General features: G+C 49.6%; 1 protein-coding gene across 1 annotated transcript in view; it reads right to left on the reverse strand.

The window, feature by feature from the left end:
* LOC138296816 (zinc finger protein 318-like) overlaps window positions 1-12355 on the reverse strand; it is a 292496-nt gene that overhangs the window by 149490 nt on the left and 130651 nt on the right. The window lies entirely within an intron of this gene.

Raw genomic sequence — 12355 nt, forward strand, 5'->3', positions numbered from 1 at the left:
GGGCCCTCTTAGGGTCCAACCTATGGAGTCTCTCTTCTTCTTTAGACGGGTGGGGAGGAGGGCAAAAAGCAGGTAGAGTGATATTTTGCCCTATATGAAAAGGGGTGACAACTTTCGGTAGAAAAGCAGCCCTGGTTTTTAGAACCACTTTATCAGGGAAAAACAGTGAAAGGAGGCTTAACGGAAAGCGCCTGAAGCTCTCCAATCCTCCTGGCAGAAGTAATTGCGATTAAGAAAACAGTCTTGAAGGCTAAATATCGCAATGGACATGAATGCATGGGCTCAAAAGGCGAACCCATTAAGAATGTTAAGACAAGATTTAAGTCCCACTGAGGAATGTGAAAAGGAGTAGGAGGAAAGCTATTCACCAAACCCTTAAGGAACCTATGTACAATGGGAGACTTGAATAAAGATGGCTGGTCCGGAAGGCAAAGAAACGCCAACAGAGCTGCCAAATAACCCTTAACTGTAGCTATAGCACAGCCTTTCTTCGCCAAACTAAGAACAAACAAAAGTACATCTGAAAGATGGGCCTTTAAAGGATCTTTTTGGTTCTCTCCACACCACAGCACAAATTTTGCCCACCTTGCGGCATAAATAGATTTAGTGGGGTGTCACCTGGACGATAGTATAACATCCACTACATCCGGTGGGAGAGAAAAGGAACTCCGGTTGCCCCGGTCAATCTCCAGGCATGAAGGTGCAGGCTCTGGAGGTGGGGGTGTAAAACCTGCCCCTGCGATTGAGAGAGGAGATCTGCCCTGAGCGGGAGACGGAGCGGAGGTCACAGAGAGTAGAAGTAGGTCTGTATACCATACCCTTCTCGGCCAGTCCGGTGCCACCAATATGACTTGGGCCCGGTCTGGAGAACCTTCCTCAAAACCCGAGGAATCAAGGGTATGGGGGAAACGAGTAAAGCAACTGGCCACTCCAGGACATCTGAAACGCGTCCCCCAACGCCCCTTGCATCAGATACTGGAGGCTGCCTAATAACGGGCAATGCGCGTTCTCCCAAGTGGCAAATAAATCCACCTGAGGAGTACCCCACATCTCGAAGATGTGGAGAACTAGATCCGGATGGAGACGCCACTCGTGATCTAATGAGAAGTGACGACTGAGAACGTCCGCATGTACATTCAACACTCCGGCCAAATGATTAGCCATCAAGCAAATCTGATGGTCCTGAGCCCAGGACCAGAGTCGTAGGGCTTCTCGGCAAAGAAGATACGACCCCACTCCTCCCAGCTTGTTTATATACCACATCGCGGTAGTGTTGTCCGTCAGGATCTGAACTGACTGACCGCGAAGGGAAGGGAGGAAGGCCTTAAGCGCCAAACGTACAGCCCGCAATTCCAACAGATTGATATGCAACATCTGTTCAGTTGGAGACCAACGACCCTTGATCTCCAGGTCCCCCAGATGAGCTCCCCACCCTAGAGTGGAAGCATCCGATATCACTGTGGCCACTGGAGGCGGCAGTGAAAACGGTTTTCCTTGGGAAAGGTTGCCGTCCTCTGCCCACCAAAGAAGATCCGCTACAGCATCCCTGGAGATCTTTATTGAATCCCTGAGATCCCCCTTGTGCTGGAACCACTGTCTGCGGAGGCACCACTGAAGAGCCCTCATATGCCAGCGAGCATGAGTGACCAACAGAATGCAAGAAGCAAACAGACCCAGCAGGCGTAAGACCTTGAGGACTGGAACTGCCGCTCCACTTTGAAACAAAGGAATCAGCGCCTGAATGTCCCGTACCCGCTGAGGCGGGGGGGTAGGCCCAAAATGTTGTTGTGTCCACCAGTACTGCCCCTATGAACAGGAGGCGTTGAGGGCTACAGGTGAGATTTGGGTACGTTCACCGAAAAGCCCAGATCGAACAACAACTGCGTTGTCATTCGCAGATGAGACGACAATCTCTGGAGACTTGGCTTTGATCAACCAATCGTCCAGGTAGGAAAAAAATGCTACCTCCCTCTTTCTGAGATGTGCTGCCATAACTGCCATCACCTTTGTGAAGACCCGGGGTGCTGAAGTAAGACCAAACGGAAGGACCGCAAACTGGTAATGTTGTGATCCGACCACAAAACGGAGATACTTCCTGTGCGACTTGATTATGGGAACATGAAAATACGCGTCCTGCAAGTCGACAGACACCATCCAGTCTCCTTCATTCAAAGCCAATAGCACCTGCGCTAGGGTCAGCATTTCGAATTTTTCCTGCTTGAGGAACAAATTCAAAATCCTCAAGTCTAGGATCGGCCGCAACCGACCGTCCACCTTGGGAATCAGGAAATATTTTGAATAACACCCCTGACCCCTTTCCTGCAACGGTACCAACTCTATAGCGCCCTTTGCCAACATGGTTACAACCTCCTGTTGCAACAGAAAATGGTCTTCTGAACAAAAGGAGGGACGGGGGGAGAAGGGAGGAGGAAACTCCTGAAAGGGGAGAGCATAGCTCTTTTCAACAATTCCTAGCACCCACGAGTCTGTTGTAATTGACCTCCATTGCTGTAGAAAAAGACTCAATCTTCCCCCTACAGGAGAAGTATGACTGATAAAGTGGGGAAAACTAGGGCTGCTTCTGCTGTTGTCCACCAGAGGAGGATGAAGAAGAGAGCTGCTGGGCTGGACCTCTAGCCCTACCCCGCCCTCTGAAGGCACGATAGGGCGGGTTGGCAGGTTGCTGGGCATAAGATTGAGACCTACGAAAGGCAGAGCCTCTAGAAAATCCTCGAAACCTACGAAAAGGTCTGTACAATGTAGCAGAAGGGGCCTGCAAACCCAGGGACTTAGCTGTAGCCTGACAGTCCTTAAACCGTTCAAGGGCAGAGTCTGCCTTGTCCCCAAACAGCTTTTCCCCATCAAACGGAAGGTCCATTAAAGTGGATTGTACATCTGATGAGAAACCTGAAGATCTTAACCAGGCATGCCTTCTCGTAGCCACCGATGTTCCTATGGCCCTGGCAATAGAATCTGTGGTATCCAAGCCAGATTGTATAATCTGCTGAGCAGCAGCTTGTGCATCCAGGAAAAGGGACCAAAAAGATTTTTGCATCTCCTGTGGCAGATCTTTTGCCATCTCCTTAGCAGAGTCCATTAGGGCCTGGATGTATCTGCCTAGCACACAGGTGGAATTGGTAGCTTTTAGGGCCATGCTGCAAGAGGAGAACATTTTCTTCGAGGATTGCTCCATCCTCTTGGATTCTCTGTCCGTCGGAACACCTGGGAATGTACCAGGGGCAGACTTTGCAGAACATGATGCCTGAACCACCAAGCTCTCCGGAGTCGGTGACGAGATAGAAAAACTGGATCTCCTGGGGCACTCCTATGCCTTCTCGCCACTGCTCTGTTCACAGCAGGAGATGTCACCGGCTTTTTCCATAAGTCTATAATAGGCTCCGTCAAAGCCTCATTAAAAGGCAGCAAAGGGTCAGCACTGGAGGAAGATGGATGAAGAACCTCTGTGAGCAGGTTAGTCTTTACCTCTGCTGTGGACAAAGGCAAATCCAGGTAAATCAGCTGCCTTCCTCATCATAGCATGGAAGTAGGCGGCCTCCTCAGTAAACTCCCCCGGAGAAGCAATGTCCCACTCCGGGGGAGTATCCAAACCACTTGCAGTGGCAAGCCTCTGGAAGTCATCAGAAGGCTCTATCTCACCTTCCTCAAGCCTTCTGTATTCCTCCTCCTCCAGAAGCCTCAACGCCTTCCTTCGAGATCTAAGATGAGTTTCCAGAGCTGGCGTCGACAAGGACTCCATCGACGCCGACGATCTCAGACCCCGAACCGGTTCAGGAAGGCTCCTAGATTCAACCTGCGTCAGAGCTGGCGTCGGCCTGAAGTCGGCAGATGACCTCCTCGAAGCCGAATGAACGGAAGGAGATGGAGCCGGTCTGGATGAGGCCGGATGGCGCGGAGAAGGAGTCGGATGAGAAGCCGACGGATCCACGGTCCCAGGCGAAGGACTTCTGCCAGGGGAAACCCCCGGCGCTGGACCACCAGACTCTGTAGGGCAGAAGGGCATGAATGGAGCAGCCCTGTACGACGCCGGCGAGCCCAAATTGAATGCCAATGGCCCCGTGGGACCCGCCGGTGCACCAGCAGGGGCCATGGATTAAAACCCAGCCTACATCGCATTAAAAAATGCGGCCGGATCCGTCCCTAGAGTCGGGAAAGCTGGGTACTGCTGTGCAGATGTCTGTTGAACATCAGAATCCCTCAGCGCCGGTGAAAAGTGAGGACTACCTTGAGTGACCTCATATACTGAAGGCGCCGGTGACAACCCCGGACTCTCCGGCTGAGGCGTGACAGTAGGACTCCTCTCCCACGTCTTCTGGCGCCGCGACGAACTACCTCGATCGGCTCCGCTCCAAACGGCGCCGAGAGTCATGACGGCGCCACTTCTTATGTTTTTTAGGAGAAGCATGGGAGGAAACCTTCTTGTGATCTTTCTTCTTTGCCTTGGCCAAGAAGAGCTTTGCCTCGCGTTCTTTCAGAGCTTTCGGATTCATGCTCTGGCACGAAGAACAACCTTCCACATCATGTTCGGAACTTAAACACCAAATACAGTCCGAATGGGGGTCGGTCACTGACATCCGACCCCCGCATTCCCTACACGGCTTAAAACCGGACTTCTTCGGAGGCAACATTGTAACTTCGAGAAATCGTTACAGTTACCAACGGGCCAGGAAGAAGAACCGTTGGCGTCGAAGCACGGAAAAAGGAAAACCGACGTCAGTACGCCGACGAGGACCTCTTATTGGCACGTTGACGTCAGACGGAGTCACGCGGAGCCGTGCCATTATGACGTCGACGTAGACAGCTAGGAAGAAGACTTTCCGTCGGATGCTGGCGCAAGGATCGAATTCATAAGGTGAGGAATCCACAGGTAGTTGTATCCATCAGAAATCAACAGTTCCTGCGGGAGGTAAGTAAATGTTAGGTTCACAGGTAAGTAAAACACTTTTGGTCCAAGGTAACCCATCGTTGGGGGTTCAAGGCAAACCCAAAGTTACCACACCAGCAGCTCAGAGCTGGTCAGGTGCAGAGGTCAAAGTGGTGCCCAAAACACATAGGATCAATGGAAATAGGGGTGCCCCGGTTCCAGTCTGCCAGCAGGTAAGTACCCGTGACTTCGGAGGGCAGACCAGGGGGGTTTTGTAGGGCACCGTGGGGGACACAAGCAGGCACAGAAAGTACACCGTCAGCGGCACAGGGTCAGCCGGGTACAGAGTGCAAACAGGTGCCGGGTTTTCAATAGGAATCGATGGGGAGACCCGGGGGTCACTTCAACGATGCAGGCTGGCACGGGGGGGGGGCTCCACGGGGGTAGCCACCACCTGGGCTAGGCAGAGGGTCACCTGGGGTCGCTCCTGCACTGGAGTTCGGTTCCTTCAGGTCTTGGGGGCGGCGGGTGCAGTGTAGCTTCCAGGCGTCTGGTTTCTTGAAGCAGGCAGTCGCGGTCAGGGGGGGGCCTCTGGATTTCCTCTGCAGGCGTCGCTGTGGGGGCGCAGGGGAGTTAACTCTGGCTACTCACGGCCTCCCTGTAGTGTTAGTTTTCCACAGGTCGAGCCGGGGGCGTCGGGTGCAGAGTGGAAAGTCTCACGCTTCCGGCGGGAAACGTGTGGTCGCTAAAAGTTGCTTCTTTGTTGCAAAGAGTTGCAAGTTCTTGAACAGGGCCGCTGTTCTTGGGAGCTTCTTGGTCCTTTAGATGCAGGGTAGTACTATGAGGCTTTAGAGGTCGCTGGACCCTGTTGGATGCGCCGCTGTTGCAGTTTTCTTCGAAGTAGGGAGACAGGACAGTGGGGCTGGGGCCAAATCAGTTGTCTCAGTCTTCACTGCAGGGGTTCAGGTCAGCAGTCCTTTAGGTTGCAGGAATCTGTCTTCCTCAGTTCTGGGAACCCCTAAATACTCAATTTAGGGGTGTGCTTAGGTCTGGGAGGGCAGTAGCCAATGGCCCGGAGGGTGGCTACACCCTCTTTGTGCTTCCTCCCAGTGGGGAGGGGGGGCACATCCCTAATCCTATTGGGGGAATCTGCCATCTGCAAGATGGAGGATTTCTAAAAGTAAGAGTCACCTCAGCTCAGGACACCTAAGGGGCTGTCCTGCCTGGGGGGTGACTCCTTGTTTTTCTCTTTATCTCCTCCAGCCTTGCCGCCAAAAGTGGGGGCAGTGGCCGGAGGGGCAGGCATCTCCACTAGCTGGGATGCCCTGGGGTGCTGTAACAAAGGGGTGAGCCTTTGAGGCTCACTGCCAGGTGTTACAGTTCCTGCAGGTGGAGGTGAGAAGCACCTCCACCCAGTACAGGCTTTGTTCCTGGCCACAGAGTGACAAAGGCACTCTTCCCCATGTGGCCAGCAACATGTCTGGTGTGTGGCAGGCTGGCAAAAACTAGTCAGCCCACACTGGAGTCGGGTATGTTTTCAGGGGGCATCTCTAAGATGCCCTCTGGGTGTATTTTTACAATAAAGTGCACACTGGCATCAGTGTGCATTTATTGTGCTGAGAGGTTTGATACCAATCTTCACAGTTTTCAGTACAGCCATTATGGTGCTGTGGAGTTCATGTTTGACAGACTCCCAGACCATATACTCTTATGGCTACCCTGCACTTACAATGTCTAAGGTTTTGCTTAGACACTGTAGGGGCATAGTGCACCTATGCCCTCACCTGTGGTATAGTGCATCCTGCCTTATGGCTGTAAGGCCTGCTAGACGGGTGACTTATCTATGCCACAGGCAGTGTGAGGTTGGCATGGCACCCTGAGGGGAGTGCCATGTCGACTTAGTCATTTTCTCCCCACCAGCACACACAAGCTGGCAAGCAGTGTGTATGTGCTGAGTGAGGGGTCCCCAGGGTAGCATAAGACATTCCCTGGCATCAGGAACCTTGGTACCAGGGGTACCAGTTACAAGGGACTTACCTGGGTGCCAGGGTTGTGCCAATTGTGGAGACAAAGATACAGTTTAGGGAAAGAACACTAGTGCTGGGGCCTGGTTAGCAGGGTCCCATTACACTTTCAAATCATAACTTGGCATCAGCAAAGGCAAAAAGTCAGGGGGTAACCATGCAGAGGAGGCATTGCCTTACATATGGAAAACGCATTCCCCCAAGATCCCTTTTGGTGATGCCAGCTTGCGAAGTACTGGCATTTGGCGTTCAGTTCAAACAGGTCTATTGTTGGCGTTCCCCAGTGGGAAAAGATGTAGTCTACTATGGACTGGTCCAGCTCCCACTCATGGCAGCTCGATCTCTGCCTGCTGAGCGAGTCCGCTATCTTGTTCTCTATCCCCGGCAAATGCACAACTGTGAGTGTGATGCCTTGCTGCGAGGCCCAATTCCAAATTCTTTGGGCTTCCTTGGAGAGGGTGAGAGATCTCGTGCCTCCTTGTTTGTTGAGGTAATGCATCGTAGTGGTGTCGTCTGTTCTTATTACTACGCCCGATCATGCTATTTTCAGAAGAAAAGCCTGCAAAGTAAGATACACTGCTCTAGCAGATTGATGTGCATCACTCAACTCTAGTGGCCACTTGCCACTTACTTGAAGATCCTGCAACACGGCTCCCCAGCCCTCCAGGGATGCGTCCGTAGTGATGGTCCACGGAGCTGGACGATGTAAAAAGGAAAGGCTGATGGACAGATGATGCTTTTGAGACCACCATGTCAGGGCTTTGGCTATTGCTGGGGTTATATCTATTCGATCTTCTGGAGCCATTGACGGTTGAGTTGCTCCTGTAACGGACGCATTCTTAGTCTGCAGAGAGGAACCAGAGGTATGCATGATGACATCATGCCCAACAGGGATTTGAACAGGCGGACAGACACGCATCTTCTTCCCTGTATTGACTTTGCTAGTGTCAGTAACTTTTGTTGCCTCTCTACTGTAGGACACACCATGGTGGAATGCGTGTCCAGGTTTGCCCCTAAAAAGGTCATACTGCGTGCTGGCAGAGGTTTGGACTTCTCCCAGTTGATGGTGAGGCCTAAACTGCTTAGCAAGGAAATGCATCTTCTTGTTGATCTGCACGCTCCTGTGAAGGTGCTTGCTTTTATCAGCCAATCGTCAAGATAATGAAAAATTTGGTGTTTCCTCCTCCCGAGGAAGGCTGTGATTGGCGCTAGGTATTTGGTGAATATCCTGGGAGGTGATTTTAGGCCAAAGGGGAGGACACAAAATTGAAAAAGTCTTCCAGCTACCATGAATCTCAGGTATTATCTGTGGGCAGGGTGGATGGGAATGTGAAATTATGCGTCTTTTAAGTCTAGTGTAGACATGAAATCTCCCTGCTTCAGACGCAGGAGGACATCCTGCAGGCTGATCATGCGGAACGATTGCTTTTTTAAGTAGATGTTTAGTTTCCCTAGGTCGAGGATCGGCCTCCAATCTTTCTACTTCTTGCGAATGAGAAAGAACCTGGAATAAAACCCTCTTCCTCGCTGTGACCGAGGTACCTTCTCTATGGCTCCTTTGAGGAGCATCTTGTTGAGCTCCCTCTTGAGTTGTTCTGGGTACCTTGAAGGAGTCCTGCAAGGAGGACTGGAAGGAGGCAGTTGGATAAATTCCAGAGTGTGGCCATGTTTTACTAATTGGAGGACCCACTTGTCTGATGTGATGACTTGCCATTGCTTGAGGAAGAGGGATATCCTTCCGCCTAGAACCAAAGGAGGAGAGTTGGGTGTAGCCGGCACCTCGGATGTATCAGGCTCTACGAGCAGAGTCTTTAGCAGGGGGAGTTGAGCATCCCCTATTGCCAGATCTACCATAAGCTGCTTGCGGTGGGGGGCTGCCTTTGTGGGTAATATTGCCAGAACTGTTGAGAAGAGGAAGGATAGGTGGAATATCTATACTGCTGATATCCTCCTCTATATGAAGGTTGGCCACGTCCTCTAGCTCAGAAGGAAGGCTTTCGAAACTGGAGAGTACCTAATGAACTTGCCGTATCAGTGTCAGATTTGATAGATTGTAAAGCCTCGTCAATATGTTTACCGAATAACGCCTGGCCATCAAAAGGTAAATTTAAAATCTTATTCTGCACCTCAGGACGGAATGATGTAGCCTTTAGCCAACCTTGTCGCCTAAGAACAGCCGCACCTGCGAGCTGTCGACATGCAGTTGTGGCTATGTCCATTGCACAGTCTGAGTTCCGCTGACATGCACTGACCTTATTGCAACGTCTTCTTTGCCTCTGATCTTCCGTCCTCCGGCAACTGGTCAATATGTGGGGCAATGTCTGCCCATAGCTGTCTGTCAAACCTGCCTAACACCGCTAGTGAGTTAGCAGCTCTTATCACTAGGCTAGCCATTGAGGAAAACCTCTTCCCAATATTGTCTAGTCGTCTACCCTCTGTCTGGGGGTGCAGAAATCAGAGCAGACGGATTCTTGGACTTCCTCTGTGCCGCCTGAGCCACCACTGAGTCTGGATGAGGATGACCAATTAGGCATGCAGGTGCATCGTCTGGTGCCTTGTATTTTTTGTCCAAACAAGGCAGCACTGCTGTGACAGTAGCAGGATTGTCTTTCACTTTTAGGCCTTCTTCCCATAAGTAAATGACCAGCGGAGTAGAGCGCACAGATTTTTGAAACAGCTCTTTAAAATCATTAAAAAAACAATGTTTGTTTTGATGGCATTGACAAAGCGAAACGCTTAGCTGCTCTTTCAAGGAGATTATGAAATCCTTTGATGTCGTCTGGTGGGGACTCAACCTTTGAATGGGAAGGAGAAGGAGGAGCAGGAATGATGTATTCATCCCACTCTGAATGAGTGTCAAGGAGCTCCCCTTCTTCGTGATCACCTTCTGACATGTCAGTGTCCTGAGGTAGAGTCATATCCGGCATAGCCATATTTGTTAGAGGTAAAGAAACCGGTGTCTGACATGGAGTGGTAACCCCGGAGACGGGCGATGGAGGAGGTTGCTCCCCTTGAGGAGGAAAACGCCTGCTGTAACCAGCCAGCATTGTTCTGAGGTCAGACAGTAAGGAGGATGGAATGTACGCCCCTTCTTTATATTGTTGGTCTACCCCATAAAACTGCGTGTCATAAGATTCATCAAAATCATCTTCGTCCTGATATTTGACGTTTAATTGCGATGGGCTATGGGCTGTCCCAAATGGTCCCTTGACGTCAGAGTCTTCATCTCCCTCTAACAAATGCACTGGAATGAGAGAGAGGTCCGCTTACTAGGTGAGGTGTGCTTTGGGGTAAGTTTTTCATGTGTCTTATGATGTCTTTCTCTCATCGACGGCGCATACATAGTCTTCGGTCACGGTAGTGTCGTCGATGACGAACGAATGGAGATTTTGATCGATGACAGCCTTACCGAAGAATCTACCGTCGACAATGGTAAAGCTGATACCGTCATAACCGCCGTTGACGATGAGGTGTAGACGTTCGTCGACGATGAGGTTGTCGATGCCGCTCTCGTCGACGGTGGGGTACTAGTCAACGATGTCGTCGTCGGAACTGTTGTCGATGGTGGAAAGGTACAAGTCGTCATTGGCGTTGAAAAAGCACTCACCAACGGTCTCGTCGACGATGAGTCAGTCGTCAATGGTGCCTTTTTTGTAGAAGTAGAGGAAGGTCTCTTGAAAGGCAGATGGAGGTACAGAAGATTACTTTTTATGCCTCTCAGAACTGCTGGCATGACCTCTCTCCCCTTTTTTGGAAGATTTTTGAGGTGAAGTAGATGGGCTGCGGCCCTTGTAAGACCCTGAAGCAGCCTTATTGTGGGCTTTTCTTGATTGTTGGGAGACCTTGTGTCTGATCTCGCCCTTTTTGATGACTTTTTAGATATTGAAGAGTCATCACTATCAGAGTCAGAGACTGGATTCTCTCTGTATTTATGTTTTTGCAGCCAAATCAATAATCTGCCTTCCCTATCCTTAAGAGACTTAGAGGAAAAGGTACAACAAACCTTACAGTCCTTGGCTGAGTAATCTGGATAGAGGCAGTATATACAATCCTGAAGGTCTTCAGAATGTAGTCTCTTCTTACCACATGTTTTGCAATTTCTGAATAAACCCTTCTTCTCTTTATCAGACATGTTGAAGGTGTTATTCCAATCAGTTCAGAGAAGTTTCTCAGAGAAAAACATGTTGAAGCTAATCCAAAAGGTGTGAATAAAGAGCAGAGCTCTGAAGAGACTCCCTAGCACGACGTGCGGTAGAAAATCTGAGGTGCTGGAGCTTCTCTCAGGAGGATTCTAGAGGGTGGTGTCGTCTGATTGGTGGATGCTCACGTTTGGTCCTTTTCCTAAAATGACTCTGATAAGACTGTTAAATTGAAGAGGCCTAGGTCCCTTTTGTTAATATATTTCAACACTTCTTGTGTAATTTGTACTGGGGGCTCCCATCTCGACCCCGGGGTATGATTCAAGCATGTGAATCTATGAAAGTTCCAATACTGGAGTAAAGTGTGTCTCCTACATCCTTCACTTGAATTATGCCATAATATAATTGCTAGAAGGAATATGTAGCGTGACCTAACTATTTAGCAATCCCCACTGTTTAGGGCACAGACTATACTATGAAGGAAAACCTATCGTTGCCCCTGGTTGACACCATGCAGATTGGTAAAGAAAATGGTGCCCCAGGAATTTTCCTAAACATATGGGAAGAGTGACTTTAATCCTTTTGAATAACTGTAATTACATGGTTCCAGGATGGAAGGCAGGTTCATTGGATATTTTATTTGTGACAGACAGAACAACATAGTAATCCAACAGTCGCAAACACACTATCACCCTGGGGTAAAAAGGAAAGAAGGTGTGTCTTCAAATAATAAAATATTATGAGCAGCATAGCAAGATCATATACTCAGAGTGTGGGTAATCCTGGAGAATAGGGAGAAAGGATACAGAACCCATCCCTACTAAAATGTTGCACCCAAAAGGTTTCACTCAGTACAGTATATGTTCTAAAGCCAGAGAATGTTGGGTATAGTGATGGCTGATTCAAAGTGACCTCTGTCTGTCTGCATAGCACAATGAAAAAGCAGGCACAGGGTCCGACTCAGAAGAACACTGCTGCCTTATGAAACTTCAGGATGCTACCCACCTGGACACAGACTTCCACATGTATGATAAACCACTATTGCTAAACTCAATTAACAAACATATGTTTTGTCTATCTTCAGATTATATGATTCATTATGACAATTTTTGCTTCTAAGTAGTGAATATACCTTTTGCTATGGAAAGCAGATTATACAACAATTCCAACACCACAATCATCTGCTGTAAGTCGGATAACTTTAAGAATGGAGAGTACATTCTCAAGGATGTTTAGTGACGTCTAACAATGCATGGACCTTACCATCCTGCCTGAAGTAATGACTGCTTGAAAAGTAAACCAAAATGAAT

The sequence above is a fragment of the Pleurodeles waltl genome, chromosome 5 (assembly GCF_031143425.1).
Source record: "Pleurodeles waltl isolate 20211129_DDA chromosome 5, aPleWal1.hap1.20221129, whole genome shotgun sequence".
Lineage (NCBI taxonomy): Eukaryota > Metazoa > Chordata > Amphibia > Caudata > Salamandridae > Pleurodeles > Pleurodeles waltl.